The sequence below is a fragment of the Macadamia integrifolia genome, chromosome 1, assembly GCF_013358625.1.
Source record: "Macadamia integrifolia cultivar HAES 741 chromosome 1, SCU_Mint_v3, whole genome shotgun sequence".
Taxonomy (NCBI): domain Eukaryota; kingdom Viridiplantae; phylum Streptophyta; class Magnoliopsida; order Proteales; family Proteaceae; genus Macadamia; species Macadamia integrifolia.
Window position 1 is genome coordinate 6762105 of NC_056557.1, and position 8591 is coordinate 6770695.

Here is an 8591-nt window from a genome sequence, read left to right on the forward strand (position 1 = left end):
ATTGTGGCTGGTTATGAGAAAAGCTTGAAGTTCATTCGGTTAGAATTATCATTATTCAATGGTTGCATGATCACTAGTAGAAATCTTCTCTAGTATTGTGTTACAAAATCTTACCTATAGTGTTAAGTTTGTCTTGAATTCTTGATCCGTTTTGAAGATTGACTTGATCCGACATATTTTGGTGACGACCTGAATAGGAATTTTTCTGAGATTTGTGATGAAAGCAGAGGGCTTGGGCCTACTCATCACTAATCTCGTATGGGGGTGCGGGGGCATAGCCCCCACGGTATGGTCGACCGGATCGATCGTGACCCGATGGGTCGAACCGCTATTTGAAGTATATATATATAATGTACTGTTGCTTGTTGAGAGTCATTGTATTCTAGGGTTTTCACGAAGCTAGGGTTTCAGGGCGAGTTCTTCCTCGCCGCTGCTAGGGTGTAATCCTTCTTCTGCATAGTGAATCATCTTCTTCTTCGCCCGAGGACGTAGCACACCACCCTGGTGTGTGAACCTCGTTAAATCTCTGTGTCGTACGGATCTATTGTCTCTCTTTATTCGTGTTTCTTGGTGTTTGATCTAACATACAGTTAGATTTATGGAAATTGTTTTTTATATTTTTTTTTTAAGTATTTATTGTCTCTAGAGTGGATCAAGTCTTCGTACAAGATTCTTATACATGTATGATCTATATAGATAGAATCCATCTAAAGACAAACTCTGAGGTGATTTTCATTTGTATACATCAGGTCGTACAAGAATGACTTTCATATAAGAGTTTCATCCACCGTCTTTTTTGACCTCGTAGTCAGAATAATTTGTTTTCTACATTGGGTCTGCACGAAAAAGCAAAAAGTTTTGAATTATGAAATGCTATTTTTCTAACAATCATTACTTATCTAGAACTTTCTTATAATTGAATAACTCATGACTTATCTACTCGTGAGGCTATTGTGGAGTAGATATCTCTTATGCACACAAATGAAGCATGAGAATGTTATGATTCACATGGGACCTACATAGTCAAGGTAAAAAAGAAAGAAATAAAAATTTACATGAGAAACAAATAATACCCTGACATCGTACTTTATCCTATACTATTAATTATCGATATATATTGGAGAAGGGATTCATGCACGATTAGTATGAATCCTATCAAAACCTGTACAATAGGGGGAGGGCTGTTTTGTCATTTTGATAGTAGCTTTGTCTCTATCCAAGGTCTTATGCACAGCTATACATCATGCATACTGGGGGTGAAAGTTGGGCTTTGACAACTTGAATTGGCCCTGAACCCGAACAGGGTTTGGATCAAGTTTTTTTATCCTAAGGGCGGGTTAGGGTTGAAAAACCCCAACCCTGGGTCAGGGTTGGGTTCAGTTAGGGTTGAGGCCTCAACCCGGCCCAACCCGACCTAACCTGATTTGAAATTTAACCTTGCATCTTTATAATAGAAATTAAGGCTCTAATAGGTATTTTATTTTTTTATAATTTTTTAATATATGAGACATGAATGGAAAAAACATGTCAATCAAGGTTCATCCAACCATTATAGAAATCATGGTCAACCCAACCCAGCCCTGATAGATTTAATAAGGGCCGAGTTGGGTTGGTATGAACCTGGCAGGGTTGGGCCTAAACATGAAACCGATAGGGTTGGATTGGGCTTGGGTTGAATTTTGAAAACCTAAGGTTGGGTTAGGGTTTTAAGAAATCCTGCCCAACCCGGCCCTGTTTCACCCCTAATGTATACCGTCACACAAGACTTTTAGCTATATGTAGTTTATGAGAAAGGAGTGTATTTCCCTTCCTTGTTTTGTGGTGCCTATTTCTCAACCTATTGCTCTTTTTGTATACAAGTAGGGGGCGGTGAACTGTTATCCAAAAAAAAAAAACTGCAACCAAAGGAAAAAAAAAAGAAGGGAGTGAGCCTCTTCGACGCCGAAATGGTTTGTTGATTGTTTATGTAACAAAAAGGTCCAGGGTTCTCACATAGGGGCACATTGATTCTTTCTCCTCTCTATGTGAGAGGGGATGGGCACCCTAGCAACATGTCCATTTTTTTCCGTTAAAAAAAAAATATAAATTTTATGTGTAACTAACTTTAAATTTGAAAATTGATGTACAAATTAACAAAAATGACTTCAATAGTCATTATGATAGTTTCAATAATAAGATGCATGATGTAAGAAAAACATGGACAAAAGATGCAATATAGAAGCTCATCTCCATGCATAAATACATGTCATATTCCATAGCCAGTTCTATATTTTCCATTGCCTCCTACTTATGTCTGAATATTCTAGAAGCGTACATTTTGATGTTAAAAATTTCGATGAATGTTGAGGTCATTCTCCTTAAAATTAATTATTATATTTAACAATTTTTAATGTTTGTATAATCATTTTATATTTAAATCAATTTCCCTTCTTTTCATTATAGTTGGAATAAAAAAACACTTATGAACCTTTTTTTTTTAATCAAGGTGTTCGGATCAGCTTACGCACACCTCGACTAATCCTTAGGGAGACTAGCACAGAAAACCTTTTTTTTTTATTATTATTAGGAAAAAGTGTCTCTTCATCTAAGGTGCTTTTCACGCCCTCTATCACTAGATTTTTTATTATTTATTTTTATAAAAAATTCATTATGAAGGGGCATAGGAAATGTTGTAGGTTCAACCCTTCCCCTAATCTTCAAGCCTAAGGTTTTTATCACATAGTGTACTCTTTTAATGGGAGAGAAATTTGGTACTTCATTAACTTTCCTGTAGTTATGGACTCAACCAATGGGGGACTAATATGCAAAAGACATGAGGTCATATACAAAGGGGAGGAAGAGTTACTAACATAGAATGGGAGCACACAGTGGCAGTAATGATTGTCTGCCATGGGTGCGGCAATGTGATGCCCCAATGTAGTTCCGACCGTCGGATGCTCGTCACATCGTCTCATCTACAGTAGAAGATGTTTTCACCATCAATATAAGGGTAAGTTTTTTTTTATTTCATTGGCGTGGGTGGTCATTTCACAAGGTGGTGTGTAGGCTCAGCCTGCATGCAGCCTGGAGGAAATTTTTTTCCTTATAAATAATAGTGGATTTAAAAGCAACAGAGCCAGGTTCCTACATACACATATAGGAGCCTTTCCACATGTGAATTTTAAGTATCAACAATTGCCCCATGGCAAATCAAATCAAGGCATAACTTTGTGACAGTTATACCACTGCATGCTCTACTTACATGTCAAGTTTCCCACGTGGGAAACCTTAGCTTTTAAAATCCATTGTTATGGTTATGGGAGAATGCATAGTAATTGATTGGAGTACATAAGGCATGCCAAAACACGGGATGGTATTTATTTGGATTAGGCTTTGAAATCCAACATCCATCTTTGGAAGCCACAACACGTAGCAAATTGAGTTGATTGGGCTTAAATATGCCAGACTTGATAAAGTTAATGTTACTTGGGCCTGTCCTTGTAGGGCTCAACTTTATGAGGCTAGACGAGGGTTGTGAAACTTTAGCCCAAAGTCAATATTGGGCTAGACGTAGGATGTTTACACCTCTAGGCTGGCTAGACTGACAATGTCTCAGCCCGACTTGAGCCACACAAGGAAGTTTTTGCATTTAGACTAAGATCAGATTAGAACGAATTTTAAAATCTACCATTTTGAAGTAATTGTTCATACCGTCCAGATCCTATTCGGGTAGGATCCAATGCCTAATCAGCCGATATCTAGTGAGACAACAATAAAATCACATAAGTTTAGCGGTTTTTTCATATACGTTGGAAAATAAAGTAATAAACGTTGCCTGATTGTGCGGCCGTGCGCCCAGAAATAAAGGGGGTTACTTTCTCCATATATAAACTTTGGTAGATGCATATATGTTATAGAATTAGGATACATGGAGTAGTGAATAGAAATTTATTTCACATGAAATCATAAGTTTTCAGTCTTTTTATATGTTAGTATGAAAATGATTTGAGGATTCAACCCTTGGTAAGTCGGCGCCCAAACTCCAAGTCTCAGAGCTATGTTCGATCTCTAGAAATTAGTGTCCAAACTCAATGATCACGAAATCGATTCCAATGCCCAAAATCCTAGCGAATACTCAAGACATAGTGAAATATTAATGTGTGAGACTGATGGGATAGCCACTTTTCTCATTTTTTTTTAGTGCGTAAGACTGATGTGATAACCACTATACCATAACATCCTAATTATACAGATTTGTGGAGTTTCTTATATCTACATGCGAATTAGCCATTGATTGAAACTCTGCGCTGGTGATTATTCTCAGTGCTGAGATCTTGTCCTCGATCATGGAGTGATGATTCCATTATTAGTTTTTGGAATCTTATACAGAAGCATATACTTTTATTCTATTGATGGCCTTTCGAAGTTGTTTGCTTCATTATGCTCTGAAGATAGTTCTTCATTTGTTCTCTGCAGGAAGTGTATGCCTGAAAACAAAGCAAGGATAAAAGGCTCAGCTAAACATCGATGCCCATCCTGATTAGTTGCATTCCTAAATATTGGTTGGTAAGTGGTTAGCCATTTATTTAAGTTTAATAACAAATTTTTAAACTTAAATAGAGTGACTCCGATTATGCTCTACCTACTACATTACTATTGAACAGTGAGAATTGAATTCACATTCTCTCTCTATCATCTAATGAGTTTCTTTAAAAAAAAAAAAAACAGTGTAAGATAATACTTCTATTTAAAGGTCTATTAGAAAAATGCACTTACCAATAAATGCAATATGATTTTCTCCAATATCTCAATCTTTATCATTTGAAGTTTTATCATCATATTTATTTTTCATATTCTAACAACATACATTGAAAGAAAAAAGAAGAAAAACAGTTCTAGTGAATACTTTTTGACAATGAGCTATTTTTTATAACCATATATCATGCCAACCGTATGTGGTGGCTTTGTATCATAACAAATGCATGCCTTTTAATAACACACACAATTTTATACTTGTAGGTTGCTCTCCTTTACATAGTGAAAATTTACTTTAATGCCGATCAATTCCCTAACAACTGGACTATTCGATCATACATTGTCGAGATATCACAATATACTAAGTACAGAAAAATCATTGTATTCCATCTTTGGTATCATACAGTGGCTAGCCAATGGTTTGGTACTACCTAGAAGAGGAGACAGAATATGAATATGCGTGTTTCTGGCAATGTAGTGAACTCCTCTAAAGAAGCAAAATGGACATGAAGTTGCAGAAAACAGTGCCCAAAGGCCTTCCCCTACCAATCCTCTGGTGGAAAATTCATTTAGAGTCGAGTCTAAAGCAATACCTGATTTGAGCTACGAGAGTGTACTTACTCCTGATCACCCAGAGTTTGAGCTGAGCTGGGATTCCTAGCCAATTGTCAAACCACAAGTTTATATAGTCTATGAAAATATAATAACGGAAAAATGCGTCAGGCTGCGTGGTCTCTGCACAAGCACGTGCCAATGAGAGCACATAGGGACTTCAATGGGATAGGTTTTTTCATTTTAAGGGATGGATGATCATTTCACACTGTGTTATGTTTGGGCTCAGGCTGCACATAACCTAGAGGAGATCTTTTTCCCTATAAATAATAGTAGATTTAAAGTAATGGAGTTAGCTTTCTACATAGTACAGACATATGGTAGGAGCCTTTTCATGTGCCAATTTTAAATGTCAACAATTGCCAAGGGACAAATCAAATCGGGACCAAACCTTATGACAGTTTTACGGAAAAAAATCGTCTGCAATTCTGATCTCGTACAATTCCATGCAATACCACCTTCAGGGGGTGACACATGTATTGATACCAATGCAATGGTCCAGATCTGATTTAAATGTTTCTTCATTAATTTAATGTTTTATTAGTTGTACAAGATCTGGACCATTGTATTGGTATCAATACAAGTGTCATCACCTGAAGGTGGTATTGCACGGAATTGTACGAAATCAAAATTGCAGACGATTTCAACTCCAGTTTTACCAATGCATGCTACTCAAATGTCGAGTTTCATCCATAACAGAGTTTTCCATGTGGCAGACGCGAGCTTTGAAAATCCATGATTATGGGACAATGCATAGTAGTTAATATATTAGAGTTACTTAGGTATGCATCCACATACATGTCAAAATATAGGAGAGTATTTGATTGAATTAGGCTCTGAAAGCCAACACCAAGCGTGTTCACCCAACCATCATACCACATCAATTTACATATGTCATAGCTTGTAGGAAGAATTTTTTAACTAAAAGTAAAATTTAAACATTTTTCAATTTTTAGAAATCATCTTTGGGCTTAACACATAGTAAATTGACTTAGCTGGGCTTAGCCATAAAAGGTTTGAGAAAGTCTTTTACTAAAAAGGATTTGGGAAAGTTTATGCTACTTGGTCTGTCCTTGTCAAGGTTCTAAAGCTTAGGAACGGTCATGGGATTGGTCGAGGTCGATATTGTTCTATTATCATTTTAGATTGATCTAAATTGAATCATATGCGGACAGATTTATCTTTTTTTTTTAATCAATTTTATTATGATTTTATCCTTGAATCATACATGTGGATTGTGATTGGAAAGGTCAAGATCAGGGATTAATCAAGGTCAGCATTGATTGGATTATCATTTCAATCCTACCGATACTGACCGTTCTCTTCCATTTTTTTAAACCATGGTCCTTGTAGTGCTCAACTTCATGAGGCTAGATCAGGGTTCTGAAACTTGAATCCAAAGTCAAGATTGGGCTTGATTAAGTTAGGGGGTTCACATTCTTGAGCTGGCTAAGATTAACAGTGGACTCAACCCAACTTGAGCCACACATGGAACCTCAGCCTTATGGTTTTTGCATTTTGGCTAAGATTAGATTGGAACTTACATTGAAATCCACCATTTTGAAGTAATTTGTACATGTCATCCAATCTAGTTCCTATTTGGGCCGGACCCAAATCCCAATTCCTATAAGCCCATATTTATACTGGAAAAATCATATGTCGGGAAATGAATTCTTTGATCATGCAGCTCGTACGCTTAGAAGTAGAGGCCGATGTTTTTGCCCTGTGAAACCAAAAAAATCCACCTCTATTTATGTTTATGTGTGTCTAGAGTCTGACAAGTGTGCGTGAAAATAATTTAACATATTAGCTTACCCTGGCCATGTGTGCCCCTCATTGGCCCTCGTGTTAGTGCAGAGCTACACGACAAGGGAGTGTTCTTTATAAGTTATAGATGTAGGATACATGGAGTCTCAAAGCAAATTTGATTCATTGATTCATTGATTCATTGATTCATTGATTAATATCAGAGTGTCCAAAAAACAAATTGTCAATTTCTAAAGTAAACTTTCACGATAGAGACATTCTCCGTAAATAACCTCTCCATTTGTTACATTACCTTTAAAATGCAAAGCAAGTACTGCAAAGTAAGTGAAGATCTCCAGACATAGACATGCAAGTCTGAAATGTTTTGGGCTGTAATTTCAAAACTTCAAAATCAATGGTGCAGACCAAGCCTACGCTTTCAGTTCTTATTTATTCAAATTATTGGGAACTCTTGACAATGCCAGTTGGTCATTCCATATCTATCCGATGGTACAAATGATAAAATTGATGCTTTCATTGAACTAGATGTTTGCTCTTGACTTGTAGAGCTGCTCCGATAAGTTCTTCCTACAATAGGAAATATTCTCACTGGAGAAAGTATGAATATTTGTAAGGTATTAGAAAGAGTAAATGTCTAGAACAAAAAAGAAACCTAAATGCAGTTATGTATTTCCCTATTAAATTAAAATTTTAGGTCATCTTTAAGAAATAAAAAATAAATTAATGTTTTGACATGCAGCTTATGACATTTCATTGTTTTCTTCCATTTCTCCATGTTTCATCAACCAGTGGATTTGCAATTTATATTACTTTTGATTTCTGAATCTTTATCCTATGTTATCAAAATAGAAATTTTATAATTTAAGTTTTTACGATTTATGAATTAAACAAATTGCATCATAATTTTTATTTATTTATTTATATTTTGTCCTAACGACGGGTATCCAGGCCTTTGGCATGACCAGTCCCGCGGGCCCAAACTGCATCATAATTTACTATAGTGATTCCTTTTCTTTTCTTTCTTTTATTCTAACTTTAGTTGTTCCTTGGGAGGATTGTACTAGGTATAATTGAATTGATCATGCATAGTTGGGACTTATTTGGTGGATTAAATTCAAGTACAATGACTTTGTTTATGCTCCACCAACTACATTATTGTCAAATATTGAGAATTGAATATCCATGCTTTGTCCATCCTCTAATGAATTTCTTTTTTAAGAAAAAAAATGTGTAAAATTATCTTTCTACTTGGAGTTCTATGATAAAAATGCAGTTACCAATAAATTTTATGATTTTCTCCAATATCTCAATCTTTGTCGTTTGAAGGAGCCATAATTAGATTGACCATCCACAGCTGGGACTTATTTGGTGGATTAAATTCAAGGAAACTCTGTTTATGCTCCACCTACTACAGTATTGTCAAACATTGAGAATCGAATTTCAATTCTCTGTCTATTCTCTAATGAATTTCTTTAAAA